This window comes from Diceros bicornis, chromosome 17 (genome assembly GCF_020826845.1).
Source record: "Diceros bicornis minor isolate mBicDic1 chromosome 17, mDicBic1.mat.cur, whole genome shotgun sequence".
Classification (NCBI taxonomy): Eukaryota; Metazoa; Chordata; class Mammalia; order Perissodactyla; family Rhinocerotidae; genus Diceros; species Diceros bicornis.
This window is the reverse complement of record NC_080756.1, coordinates 33,823,833-33,839,156: the sequence shown is the minus strand read 5'-3', so window position 1 is coordinate 33,839,156 and position 15,324 is coordinate 33,823,833. Positions and strand designations below refer to the sequence as shown.

The 15,324-nt window shown below is 36.1% G+C and overlaps 1 protein-coding gene across 1 annotated transcript in view; it reads left to right on the top strand.

Moving 5' to 3' along the window:
- Nucleotides 1-15,324, top strand: part of LOC131416219 (fatty acyl-CoA reductase 2-like) — a 358,729-nt gene that overhangs the window by 274,095 nt on the left and 69,310 nt on the right. The gene's annotated exons all lie outside the window — the stretch shown is intronic.

Sequence of the window (15,324 nt, the reverse complement as noted above, 5' to 3'; positions counted from 1 at the left end):
CTTTTTTGATCCGTTGATCTACTTGTCTATTTTTATGCCAATATCACATTGTCTTGATCACTATAGCTTTAAAAGAAGTCTTGAAATAAAAAAATGTTAACCTTTCAAAATTGTTCTTTTTAAAGCTATTTGGGCTATTCTAGGTCTTACACATTCTTATATAAGAATCAACTTGTAAATTTCTACAAAAAAAGCCTGCTTGGATTTTGTAAACAGGATATATTTCTCCATTTATTTTTCTTCCATGTAGAAGTCTTGCACAGTTTATGTCAAATCTATCCCACAGTATTTCATAATTTTGTTGTCATTTCAAATGGTATGTTTTTAAAAAAAATTATTTATTTTTATTGAGATATAATTGACATGTAACATTGTGTAAGTTTAAAGTGCGCAACTTGTTGATTTGACACATTTATATATTGTAATGATTACATACATAGCATTAGCTAACATCTCTATAACACCACATAATTATCATTTATTTTGTAGTGGGAACAGTTAAGATCTAGTCTTTGAGCAGTTTTGAAATTTATAATATAGTATTGTTAACTATAATCACTATGCTGTGCGTTAGATCTCCAGGACTTCTTTATTTACTGGTTACAAGTTTGTACCCTTAAACAACATCTCCCCGATTCTCCCACCCCTCAGCCCCCCGTAACCACCATTCTACTCTCTGTTTTTACGAATATGGCTCTTTTTAGATTTCACATACAGGTGATATCATAAGATATTTGTCTTTCTCTGATTGATTTATCTCATTTAGCATAATGCCCTCAAGGTCTATCCATGTTGTCGCAAATGGCAGGATTTCCTTCTTTCTCATGGCTGAAGAATATTCTGTTGTATATGTATGTATTACATGTTTTTGTCCATTCATCTGTTGACAGACACTAAGATTGTTTCCATTACTTTGTATTATAGATAATGCTGCAGTAAACATGGGAGTGCATATATCTCTTCAATTTCTTGTTTTTATTTCGTTTGAATATATACCCAGAAGTGGAATTCCTGGATCATATGATAGTTCTATTTTTAATTTTTTGAGGAACCTCCATACTGTTTTCCACAGCGGCTGAACCAATTTGTATTCCCACCAACAGCTACAAGTGTTCCCTTTTCTCCTTTTCTTCACATCCATGCCAGCATTTGTTATCTCTTGTCTTTGTAATGATAGCCATTTCAACAGGTGTGAAGTGATATCTCACTGTGGATTTAATTTGCATTTCCCTGCTGATTAATGATGTTGAACATCTTTTCGTGTATCTGTTGGCCATTTTGAGGCCTTCTTTGGAAAAATGTCTATTTAATTCCACTCCCTATTTTTTAATTGAATTGTTTGGTTTGTGTTATTGAGTTGCATGAATTCTTTACATATTTTGGATAGTAACTCCTTATCTAATATGCTCTTTGATAATATTTTCTCCCATTCCATAGTTTGCCTTTTCATTTTTTTGATTGTTTTTTTTGCTGGGCAGAAGCTTTTTAGTTTGATATAGGTGCATGTGTTAATTTGTGCTTTTTCATTCCTTGTGCTTTTAGTGTCATATATAAAAAATCATTGCCGAGACCAACATCAAGGAGCTTTTTTCCTGTTTTCTTCTAAGAATTTTATGGTATCAGGTCTTATGTTTAAATCTTTAATTCATTTTGAGTTAATTTTTGTGTATAGTGTAAGATAGGTGTCCAATTTCATTTTTCAGCATGTGATTATCCAGTTTTCCCAGCACCATTTGTTGAAGACACTATCCTTTACTCAATGAGTGTTCTTGGCTCCCTTGTCAAATATTAGTTGACCATAAATGTTGGGGGTTATTTCTTGGCTCCCTATTCTGTCGCATTGGTCTATGTGTCTATTTTTATGCCAGTATCATACTGTTTTAATTATTATAGTTTTGTGGTATAGTTTGAGATCAGTAAGTGTGATGCCTTTGGCTTTGTTCTTCTTTCTCATGATTTCTTTGGCTATTCAGGGAGTTTTGTGATTTCATGTAAATTTTAGGATTGTTTTTTCTATTTCTGTGAAAAATGCTATTGAAATTTTGATAGGAATTGTGTAGAATCTATAGATGGCTTTGGTAGTATGGACATTTTAACAATATTAATTCTTCTGACTTATGAACGTGTCATATCTTTCCATTTGTTTGTGTCTTCTTCAATTTCTTTTGTCATTGTCTTGTAGTTTTCAATATACAGATCTTTTATTCTCTCAGTTAAATTTATTCTGAAGTATTTTATTTTGTTTTTGATGCTATTATGAATGGGATAGTTTTCTTTATTTCTTTTTTCAGATGTTTCATTCTTAGTGTATAGAAATGCAACTCATTTCTATATGTTGATTTTATATTCTGCAACTATTCTGAATTTGTTTATTAGTTCCAACAGGTTTTTGATTGAGTCTTTAGGGTTTCTAGACATAAGATCATATCATCTGCAAATACCAACAATTTTACTTTTTCTTTTTCCAATTTGGATGCCTTTTATTTCTTTGTCTTGCCTAATTGCTCTAGCTAGGACTTCCAGTATTACGGAGTAAGAGTGGTGAGAGTGGGTACTCTTGTCTTGTTCCTGATCTTAGAGGAAATGCTGTCAGTTTTTCACCATTGAGTATAGCGTTAGCTGTAGGTTTGTTGTATATGGTCCTTATTATGTTGAGGTATGTTCCTTCTAGACCCAATTTGTTGAGGGTTTTTATCGTGAGGTATGTTCCTTCTATACGCACTATGCTGGGGGTTTTTATCATGAAAGAATGTTGTATTTTGTCAAATGCTTTTTCTGTGTCTATTGAGATGATCATAAGATTTTTATCTTTCATTCTGTTGATGTGATGTATCACATTGACTGATTTGCGTATGTTGAACCATTCTTGCTTTCCAAGGATAAATCCCACTTTATCATGGCGTATAATCCTATTAATGTGTTGTTGAATTTGGTTTGCTAATGTTTTGTTGAGAATCTTTGCATCTATATTCATCAGGAATGTTGGTCTATAGTTTTCTTTTTTTGTAGTGTTCTTATGCATTGGTATCAGAGTAATGATGGTAAAAGCGTTTGGAAGTGTTCCCTCTTCTTCAATATTTGGAGGAGTTTGAGAAGGACTGGCATTAATTCTTCTTTACATGTTTGGTAGAACTTGCCAGTGAGGCCATCTGGTCTTGGACTTTTGTTTGTTATGAGGTTTTAGACTGCTGATTCAATCTCCTCACTCATTATTGATGTGTTTGGCTTTTCTATTTTTTCCTCATTTCATCTTGGTAGGTTATATGTTTCTAGGAATTTATCCATCTCTTCTAAGTTATCCAGTGTTGGCATATAATTATAAAAGGATCACAAGAGATCCTTTGTATTTTTTTAGTATCAGTTTTAATGTCTCCTCTTTCTTTTCTGATTTTATTTATTTGAGTCTTCTCTCTTTTTTTCTTAGTTAGTCTAGTTAAAGGTTTGTTAATTTTGTTTGTCTTTTTGAAAAAGCAGCCCTTATTTTATTGACTTTTTAAATTGTTTTCCTTGCCTCTATTTCATTTATTTCTGCTCTGATCTTTGTTATTTCCTTTCTTCTGCTAACTTTGGGCTTCAGTCATTCTTTTTTTTCTTGTTCCTTGAGACATAAAGTTAGGTTGTTTATTTGAGATCTTTCTATTTTCATAGTATATGCACTTATGACTATAAACGTCCCTCTCAGAACTGCTTTTCAGCATCCCATAGGTTTTGGTATATTGCATTTCCATATTCATTTGTTTCAAGATAATTTTTGCATTTCCCTTTGGTTTCTTCATGAGTCATTGGTTGTTCAGGGGTGTGTTGTTTAATTTGCACATATTTGTAAAATTTCCAGCTTTCCTCTTGTTGATCTGGTGTCAAAACATTGTGGTCAGAAAAGATACTTGGTATGATTTCAATCTTCTTAAATTTGCTAAGACTTGTTTTGTGTCCTACCATATGGTCTATCCTGGGGAATGTTGCACATGCACTTGAGAATAATGTGTATTCTGCTGCTGTTGGATAGAAAGTTCCATAAATGTCTGTTAGGTCCATTTGGTCTAATGTATGGTTCAAGTCCAAAGTTTCCTTATTGATTTTCAGTTTGGATGATCAATTCATTGCTAAAAGTGGGGTATTGAAGTCCCTTACAATTAGTGTATGTTGTCTATTTCTCCCTTCAGATCTGTTAATACTTGCTTAATATATTTAGATACTCCAATGTTGGGTGCATATGTATTTATAACTTTAGAAGTTATATCTTCTTGATGAATTGACACATTTATCATTATATAATGACCTTCTTTGTCTCTTGTTATCATTTTTGGATCAAACTCTATTTTTGTCTTATATAAGTATAGCTACCCCTACTTTCTTTTGGTTTCCACTTGCATGGAATATCTTTTTCCTCTCTTCACTTTGAACCTATGTGTGTTTGTAAAGCTGTAGTGAGTTTCTTGTAGGCAGCATATAGTTGGGTTTGTTTTTTTTATCCATCCAGACACTCTGTGCCCTTGGTTGATGAATTCAATCCATTTACATTTAGAGTTATTACTGATATGTAAGAAATTACTAATACCATCTTATTAATCATTTTTTATTGTTTTGTATTTCCTTTGCTTCTTTTCCCCTCTGTTTCTGCCTACTTTTGTAAATTGGTGATTATCCATGATGATATGCTCTGTTTCCCTCCCTGATCTTTTGTGCATCTACTCTAGCTTTTTGCTTTGTAATTACCATAAGGCTTACATAAGACATCTCATAGATAAAACAGTCCATTTTAAGCTGATAGCAACTTAACTTAAAAAGTGTACAAAAGCTTTACCCTTTACTCCCCCTTTTAAAAATTTGGGTGTCATTCTTTACCTCTTTTTTATTGTGTATTCATTAACATATTATAGTAATTATTTTTAATAATTAGTTTTAGTACTCCTTCCCTATGACCTTTGTACTATAGTTAAGTGGTTATTACATCGTCTTATTACAAATTAGAGGTTTCTAAGTCTAACTATATATTTACCTCTACTGGCGTATTGTATACAGGCATAACTCGGAGCTATTGTGGATTTGGTTCCAGACCAATGCAATAAAATGAATCTCACAATAAAGTAAGTCACACAAATTTTCTAGTTTCCCAGTGCATAGAAAAGTTATATTTACACTGTACTGTAGTCTATTAAGTGTGCAATAGCATTACATCTAAAAAAATGTACATACTTTAATTAAAAAAATCTTCTTGCTAAAAAATGTTAACTATCATTTGAGCTTTCAGTGAATCATAATGTTTTTGTTGATGGAGGGCCTTGTAAAAAACGCAATATCTGTGCAGTGCAATAAAGCTAAGAACAATAAAATGAGGTATGCCTGTTCTTTCATATGTTTTCATGTCACCGATTAGTGTCTTTTTATTTGAACTTGAAGAACTCCTTTCAAGCACTTCTTGCAAGCTCTAGTGGTGATGAACTCCCTCAGCTTTTTTTTATCTGGGAAATTCGTTATTTATCCTTTATATAAGATGTATAACTTTGCTGGTTAGAGTTTTCTTGGCTGGCAATTTTTTTCTTTCAACATTTTGAATATGTCATTCCACTCTCTCTTGGCCTATAGAGTTTCTGCTGAGAAATCTGCTGTTAGCCTAATGGGAGGGGGGTCCTTTGTGGGTTACAATTTTTTTCCCCTGGCATCTTTTAGGATTCTTTCTTTATCTTTGATTTTTGACATTTTCATTATAATGTGTCTTGTAGAATATCTTTTTGCATTGAGATAATAGGATTATCTATTAGCTTTGTGAACTTGGATGTTTAAGTGTCTCCCCAGGTTTGGGAATTTCTCGGCTATTATTTCTTTAAATAAACTTTCTCCCCCCTTTTCCCCCTTTTCTTCTTCTGGAATCCTCATTATTCTAATATTTATTCTTTTGATAGATCACATAGGCTTTCTTCACTCTTTTTAATTTTTTTTCTTTGTTCTCCTCTAATTGCATTATTTCAAAGTTCCTATCCTTTAACACACTTATTCTGCCTTCCATTTGCTCTGCTCTACTGCAGATGCTCTCTATTGCTTATTTCTTTTCACCCATTGAGTTCTTTAGCTCCAGAATTTCTGTTTGGTTCATTTTTATGATGTTTGTCTCTGATAAACATCTCATTTTGAACCTGTATTTTTTTATGATTTTGTTGAATTATTTTTCTGAGTTTTCTTGCAGCTTGTTGAGTTTCTTTATGTAGAAGGAAATTTATGGCATTACATACTTACATAAAAAAAGAGGAAAAATCTCAACTCAATAATCTCACTTCTATCTTAAGAAACCTGGGGATGTTGGATGGTACTCAGCTGAAGAAATGAGGTGAAGCCTCTGCTGATTTCTGGAGCTTCCCCCTATGCAGCCTTCTCCTTTCTGGCACCCTGCCCTGCAAACTCTAGACCCCTTGGCCTTATTGGACTCCCAGCTGTATATGTTCTATTCAGGGAGACCACTAGGCTCTTCTTGCATTCTTCTTTACCTGTGCAGTAGCCTGGAAACTCTTGCTGTGGAAATCATAGGAATCACCTTATTTGTTTTTCCCTCTCTCAGAGATCACTGCAGTGCTGGGTAGCCAATGTCTGAAAATTACTGTTTGTCATATTTTATCCATTTTTTTTTAAAGGAGCTTTAGGTTAAAGGGTAAATATGGTCCTTGGTTTCTCCATCTCTGCAAAAGTGAAAATCCTGTTAATTTTTAATACAGAAGGGATTCTTCAACTTTGATAAGTTAAGAATTATTTGGAGGCTTTTAAAAATACTGATTCCTGGTCTCTATCCTATAGAGATCTACTTAATCTGACTCTGTGGTAAAATTTGGGTATTTGCATTTTTACATAATTTATTAAAGATTCTGAAGCACATTGTCAAAGAATTAAATTTTAAGAAGTGCCTGGATAAGAAATTTGAAAGGAAGGTGGACAGAAAAGTCAGAATCCTCTTGTGGAAGCTTTTATATAAATAATGAGGGGTCACTGTAAACTTTCGTAATATCAAGAAAAGTTTTACAAGGCTATTCTGTCAGCTTTCCAAATTAAGGTCAATATTACCCAAATGTATACCCATTAGCTACGGATGACAAGAAACCCATACACAAAAGAAAGTTCAGATGAAGCTGTTCATTTAAATTAATAAGGTTGTTAGTAACATTTTTTTTATCATGTGTTGCTCAGTAGAGATAGGATACCATTTTTGTGGGGTTTCATTTTAAAAAATGCCACGACAGTATGGGTAAGCTTAATTAAACTTGATTCTTTTTTCTGTCTTTTTTTTTTTATAAATTTTTGTTTATTGCAGTAACATTGATTTATAACATTGTATAAATTTCAGGTGTACATTATTATACTTCCATTTCTGCATAGATTACATTATGTTCACGACCCAAATACTAATTACAACTCATCACCACACACATGTGCCAAATTATCCCTTTCGCCCTCCTCCCTCTCCCCTTCACCTCTGGTAACCACCAATCCAATCTCTGTCTCTATGTGCTTGTTTATTGTTGTTATTATCTACTACTTAATGAAGGAAATCATATGGTATTTGACCTTCTCCCTCTGACTTATTTCACTTTGCATAGTACCCTCAATGTCCATCCATGTTGTCACAAATGCCTGGATTTCATCTTTTCTTATGGCTGAGTAGTATTCCATTGTGTATATATACCACAGCTTCTTTATCCTTGCGTCCCTTGATAGGCACTTAGGTTGCTTCCAAGTCTTGGCTATTGTGAATAACGCTGCAATGAACACAGGGGTGCATGTATCTTTATGCATTGGTGTTTTCAAGTTCTTTGGATAAATACCCAGCAGTGGAATAGCTGGATCATATGGTGGTTCTATCCTTGATTTTTTGAGGAATCTCCATACTGTTTTCCATAGTGGCTGCACCAGTTTGCACTCCCACCAGCAGTGTATGCGAGTTCCCTTCTCTCCACATCCTCTCCAAAATATGTTGTTTCCTGTCTTGTTAATTATAGCCATTCTGACGGGCATGAGGTGATATCTCATTGTAGTTTTGATTTGCATTTCCTTGATAGTTAATGATTTTGAACATCTTTTCATGTGTCTGTTGGCCATCTGTATATCTTCTTTGAAGAAACGTCTGTTCAGGACTTTTGCCCATTTTTCAATTGGGTTGGTAGTTTTTTTGTTGTTGAGATGCATGAGTTCATTATATATTTTGGAGATTAAGCCCTTATCAGATGTATGGTATGCAAATATCCTCTCCCACTTGTTAGGTTGTCTTTTCATTTTGTTAATGGTTTCCTTTGCTGTGCAGAAGCTTTTTAGTTTGATGTAGTCCCATTTGTTTATTTCTTCTATTGTTTCTCTTGCCCGGTCAGACATGGTGCTTGAAAATACGTTGCTAAGACTGATGTCGAAGAGCGTACTGCCTATGTTTCCTTTTAGAAGTTTCATAGTTTCAGGTCTTACATTCAAGTCTTTAATCCATTTGGAGGTAATTTTTGTGTATGGTGTCAGGTAAGGGTCTACTTTCATTTTTTTGCATGTGGCTATCCAGTTTTCCCAACACCATTTGTTGAAGAGACTTTCTTTTCTCCATTGTATGTTCTTGACTCCTTTGTCAAAGATTAACTGTCCATAGATGTGTGAGTTTATTTCTGGGCTTTCGATTCTATTCCATTGATCTGTGTGTCTGTTTTTGTGCCAGTACCATGCTGTTTTGGTTACTATAGCTTTGTAGTCTATTTTGAAATCAGGGAGTGTGATACCTCCAGCTTTGTTCTTTTTTCTCAGGATTCCTTTAGCTATTCGGGGTCTTTTGTTGTTCCATATAAATTTTAGGATTCTTTATTCTATTTCTGTGAAAAATGTTGTTGGAACTTTGATAGGGATTGCATTAAATCTATAGATGGCTTTAGGAAGTATGGACATCTTAACTATGTTAATTCTTCCAATCCAAGAGCACGGAATATCTTTCCATTTCTTTGTGTCTTCAATTTCTGTCAGCAATGTTTTAGTTTTCCGTGTACAGCTCTTTCAAGTCTTTGGTTAAGTTTATTCCTAGGTATTTTATTCTTTTTGTTGCAACTGTAAATGTGATGGTATGCTTAATTTCTCTTTCTGCTACTTCGTTGTTAGTGTATAGAAATGCAACTGATTTTTGTATGTTGATTTTGTATCCTGCAACTTTACCATATTTGTTTATTACTTCTAAAAGTTTTCTGGTGGATTCTTTAGGGTTTTCTATATATAAAATCATGTCATCTGCAAATAGTGAGAGTTTCACTTCTTCCTTTCCAATTTGGATCCCTTTTATTTCTTTCTCTTGCCTGATTGCTCTAGCTAGGACTTCCAATACTATGTTAAATAGGAGTGGTGACAGTGGGCATCCTTGTCTGGTTCCTGTTCTTAGAGGGATAGCTTTCAATTTTTCACCATTGAGGATGATATTAGCTGTGAGTTTCTCATATATGGCCTTTATTATGTTGAGGTACTTTCCTTCTATACCCATTTTATTCAGAGTTTTTATCATAAATGGATGCTGTATCTTGTCAAATGCTTTCTCTGCATCTATTGAGATGATCATGTGATTTTTATTCTTTATTTTATTAATGTGGTGGATTACGTTGATTGATTTCAGAATGCTGAACTATCCCTGCTTACCTGGAATAAATCCCACTTGATCATGGTGTATAATCTTTTTAACGTATCGTTGTATGTGATTTGCTAGTATTTTGTTGAGGATTTTAGCATCGATGTTCATCAGTGATATTGGCCTGTAGTTTTCTTTTTTTGTGTTGTTCTTGTCTGGTTTTGGTATCGGGGTAATGTCGGCTTCATAGAATTAGTTAGGGAGCTTCTCCCCCTCCTCAATTTTTTGGAAGATTTTCAGAAGGATAGGTATTAAGTCTTCTTTGAATGTTTGGTAGAATTCACCAGGGAAGCCATCTGGTCCTGGACTTTTATTTTTGGGGAGGTTTTTGATTACTGTTTCAATCTCCTTACTGGTGATTGGTCTATTCAAATTCTCTACTTCTTCTTGATCCAGTTTTGGAAGGTTGTAGGATTCTAAGAATTTATCCATTTCTTCCAGATTGTCGAATTGGTTGGCATATAGCTTTTCATAGCATTCTCTTATAATCTTTTGTATTTCTGAGGTGTCTGTTGTAATTTCTCTTCTTTCATTTCTGATTTTACTTATTTGTGCCTTCTCTCTTTTTTTCTTGGTGAGTCTAGCTAAAGGTTCGTCAATTTTACTTATCTTTTCAAAGAACCAACAGTTGGTTTCATTAATTTTTTTACTGATTTTTTGGTCTCTATTTCATTTATTTCTGCTCTGATTTTTATTATTTCCATTCTTCTACTGATTTTGGGCTTTGTTTTTTCTTTTTCCATTTCCTTTAGGTGTGTTGTTAGATTGTTTATTTGAGATTTTTCTTGTTTGTTGAGATAGGCCTGTATTGCTATAAACTTCCCTCTTAGAACCGCTTTTGCTGTATCCCATAAATTCTGGCATGTCGTACTTTCATTTTCGTTTGTCTCCAGGTATTTTTTGACTTCTTCTTTGATTTCTTCATTGACCCAGTCGTTGTTCAGTAGCATTTTGTTTAATCTCCACGTATTTGTGGCTTTTCTGATATTCTTCCTATAGTTGATTTCTAGTTTCATACCGTTGTGGTCCGAAAAGATGCTTGGTATTATTTCAATCTTCTTAAATTTATAGAGACTTGTTTTGTGGCCTAATACGTGATCAATCCTGGAGAATGTTCCATGTGCATTTGAAAAGAACATGTATTCTTCGGTTTTTGGATGCAATGCTCTGTATATATCTACTAGGTCCATCTGTTCCAGTGTGTCATTTAAGGCCAATGTTTCCTTATTGATCGCCTGTTTGGATGATCTATCCGTTGGTGAAAGTGGAGTGTTCAAGTCCCCTACTATTATTGTGTTACTGTCTATTTCTCTTTTTATGTCTGTTAATAATTGCTTTATATATTTAGGTGCACCTACATTGGGTGCGTAGATATTTACAAGTGTTATATCCTCTTGTTGGATTGTTCCCTTGATCATTATGTAATGCATTTCTTTGTCTCTTTTTACAGTTTTTGTTTTAAAGTCTATTTTGTTGATATGAGTACTGCAACCCCAGCTTTCTTTTCATTGCCATTTGCATGGAGTGTCCTTTTCCATCCCTTCACTGTCAGTTTGTGAGTCTCTTTAGGTCTGAAGTGTGTCTCTTGTATGCAGCATATATATGGGTCTTGGTGTTTTATCCAATCAGCCACCCTATGCCTTTTAATTGGAGCATTTAGTCCATTGACGTTTAAAGTAGCTATTGATAAGTATGTACTTACTGCCCTTTTTTAACTTTTTTTTCCTCAGTGTTTTAGTAGTCCTTCTCTGTTCCTTTCTTCTTCTATACAGAATTGATGGTCTCTTTAGTTTGACCTCTGTCTGAAAGCTCTACTCTTTAACTCCCCTCCTCCCTCCTTTTATGTTTTTGATATCATATCTAACCTCTTTTTTGTGCATTTGTATCCATTACCCTCTTATCATGGAAATAGATAATCTTTCCTGTTTGTGGTCTTCTCTTTTCCCTTTAAATAAGTCCCTTTAACATTTCTTGTAGCACTGGTTTCTTGGTGACAAACACATTTAATTTTTGCTTGTCTAGGAAATTTTTGATCTCTCCTTCCATTTTGAATGATAATCTTGCTGGGTAGAGTATTCTTGGCTGTAAGTTTTTTCCTTTTAGCACTCTAAATATATCGTGCCATTCTCTTCTAGCCTGTAAGGTTTCTGCTGAGAAGTCAGCTGACAGCCTCATGGGCTTTCCTTTGTATGTAACTTTACTTTCTCTTGTGGCTTTTAGGATTCTCTCTTTATCTTTAATTCTGGACATTTTGATTATGATGTGTCTTGGTGTGGGCCTCTTTGGGTTTATCTTGTTTGGTGCTCTCTGTGCTTCCTGTACCTGGATGTCTGTTTCCTTCCTTAGGTTAGGGAAGTTTTCATCTATTATTTCTTGAAATAGATTCTCTGCCCCTTTGTCTCACTCTTCTCCTTCCGGGACACCTATAACACGGATGTTAGTGCGCTTGATGTTGTCCCAGAGGTCCCTTAGACTGTCCTCTCTCTTTTTAATTCTTTTCTCTTTTACCTGTTCAGCTTGGGTAATTTTTTCTAGTCTTTTGTCCAGCTCAAAGATCCATTCTTCTGTATCCTCTACTCTGCTTTTGAGTCGCTCTAGTGAATTTTTCATTTCCAGTATTGTATTCTTCATTTCTGATTGGTTCTTTTTTATATCTTCCATTTCTTTGTTGACGTTCTCACTGAGTTCATCTATTCTTCTCCCCAGAGCAGTGAGCATCCTTAACACTCTTAGTTTGAACTCTCTGTCAGGTAGGTTGCTCATTACTGTTTCACTTAGTTCCTTTTCTGGGGTTTTTTCCTGTTCCCTTACTTGGAATGTATTCTTTTGCCTCCTCATTTTGCCTCTTTCCCTGTGCTTGTGTCTATGTATTAGGTAGGTCAGCTATGTCTCCTGCTCTTGGATAGATGACCTTATGTAAGCGACGCCTTAGGAGGCCTGCAGTGTGCTTCCCTCAGTTCTCAATGTTCCAGGGTTGACCCCTATGTGGGCTACGTGTGTCCTTCTGTTGTGGCCTGTTTGCTCTCCCTGTAGGCACCCAGGGAGGCCGAGTTATGCTCCTGGCCAGCTGTTGTAATGCTCAGCTGCTTGTAGTTGTTGTGGGCCCTTCAGTCTCTTTATCAGGTGTGGGGAGCCCCAGCACAGTTGGCTGCAAATTCTAATACCACATTTGTGTTGCAATATTTCCTTTAAGTGAGTAGGCCCCCAGTGTGGCTGGTTGTTAGGCTTAGGGGCTTACAATTGCTATAAGCCTCCAGCCTTTAGGTCTCTTGTCAACTCTCTGAGGATTGTAGCTGTGTGTGGCTGGCCTCAGGCATGGGAGCAACCAATTTTTTCAGACTTTGGAAAGTGGGGCAAACCCCCTATGTGGGTCTTTGAGAAGCACAAGTCTTCTGCAGCTGACAAGCCCTGCTGCCCACAGGTCCACACACACAGTCAACACTGTCCTGCCCCATGTGCACGCCCTGACCTATCAAAGCAGACCCAGTCTCTCCACGGTGGGAGCCCCACACACTCCACCACTGCCCCACACTCCACCCGCTCCTTGTGCACGCCCTGCCCCACTGAAGTGGGCTCAGTTGCCAGGCTGCAGAGAATCCAGTCACCAATCTATGGAGGCCCACAAGTTGCCTGATGGCTTGTTGTTAGGTGGGGCCAGTCTCTAGGGTGGGCTGCCTGCCCTGGCTGAGGTGGATTCAATCGGTGCTGTAGTGAGTGGGGCAGACCGTGGGCTAGCACACCCCAGGGAGAACTCCAATGGCATCTGTGTCAGCATACCCACACCAGGCCACAACATGGCCACCGCCAATGTCCCAGTCCCTGGAGAGGTCTCACGTCTCACTGAGATGCCCTCAGGGACTATCAGGTGAGTCTCTTTTCACCAAAGCACTATGCACCTTTCTTTATGGTGATTTTAGGTTGCTTTCTGAAACGGGTGAGTTTGTGCGTGGGTCCTTTAAGTGCCGGTTTTGATTTCTTTGTGAACCAGCTTTTCTGGGGTTACTCCCCAATGTTTCAGTAGCAGGCAAAGTCAGATATTATGCCACTCGTCTCGATTGTGCTGGATCCACAAAATGCCCACAGTGGGAGCGCTCCCCGGCCTAGGACCCCGCTCCTCCAGGGAGGCTGCATATCTTTGGGCTGCTCTCGGGCCGCCGTGAGGCGCTGCGGCTTGTGAAGGTGGCGTTTTTCCTCTCCAGAAGGGAGTTTCTGCCTCTTCCACCTCAGTTAGGATTGTCCGTTGTTGCAGGAGTTCCTCTTATCCAGTTTTCAGTCCTGTCTCAGGGGTAATTTTTCCACAAGTAGTTGTAAATTGGCTGTGTCCACGGGAGGAGGTGAGTTCAGAGTCTGCCTACGCCGCCATCTTAACTTCTAAACTTGATTCTTGATAGATTTTTATGTATTTGATTATACTCCTCTATTATCAGTGGTTATAAGAAGGAAAAAATTTAAAATTTTCTTTTGGATGAAGACATCAAAGACAAAATATTTTCAGTATTAACTGATAATCACTTATAAGAATTATTAACATAAGCCCAGACAGTTGTGAAAAAATTGAAATACACAAATCACACTTTGTTTCATGGCTCATGCCACTGAATGGGAGACTCACTCCAAGTAAAGACACTGCACAAACAGGGATAGTAAGAAACTCAGACAGAGGCTCTGATGACACTCATTCATCCAATGAAACATCTCCACTTCAATTTGATTAATTAATATTTTCCTCTTCTCTGTCAGTGTGTTTGTTTCAAAATAACTTTTAAAAGAGTTGACAGATTCTGACAAAACTTGGAACATTCCAAAATTTACCCATAATCTTAAGTTTGATTTCTGGTTTGGTCTGCCACCTTGAAATAGAATTGGGTTCTTATTTATTTAGTTTTTCAAATGGAGATAGCCATCACCATTTTGTAAGAGATTTCAATTAAGTTCTGTAATTATGTAGAAGTCAGAGAGAGATACTGTGCAACGTCAAGTCTGTAATTTGTGGCATCATCAGTATTTCAAATAACAGCAATTTTTCTTCTGCCCAAATGAAACATGGTCTCTCATCTTGCTTATCAAATTTTATCTACTACTAATCAGTTTGCTAGTCCCTTGACAAGTTTAAAAAATTGACCAGGTGTGGTAAACTTCCCAGAGTTATTAAATTTGTGTGAGTTGTAATCAATATAATTTGTCAAATGCTTGTCGTTTATATTTTTGAAGATATTTTGATTAAATTTGATATATGAGTAGAATGACTAGATTATAAAAGCAAATATCATCAAGAAAAAAGTTCACTCTAGAAATATTACCTATTATACATGTTAGCCCTAGGCAAAAACCATTAGTAATGAACATCATAAAACCATTTATTATTTCTCAGAAGACTCTGTGATGCAGGTAAGTTTTGGGATCACAGAAGTTCAGAATTCAAAACGACTTCAAAGAAGACCTTATAACATCGCACATCTCATCTTTCGATTCCTTGTACTCCATCCCTGATAATCCTGGCTTGGACTTGAATGTCTTCAGTGACTTTTAACTCACTTCTTTTGAAGCAGCCTACTCTATCTTTAGCTAGTTTTGAACTAACATTGATTCCAAATCAATTTCTCTGCAGCTTTCATACATTGATTTCACTTCTCCGTTGGGATCACAAAGAACTAGTCTCAGGTCTTTTCCACATGCAAGTCCTTCTCCTGTTTTTCGAAAGC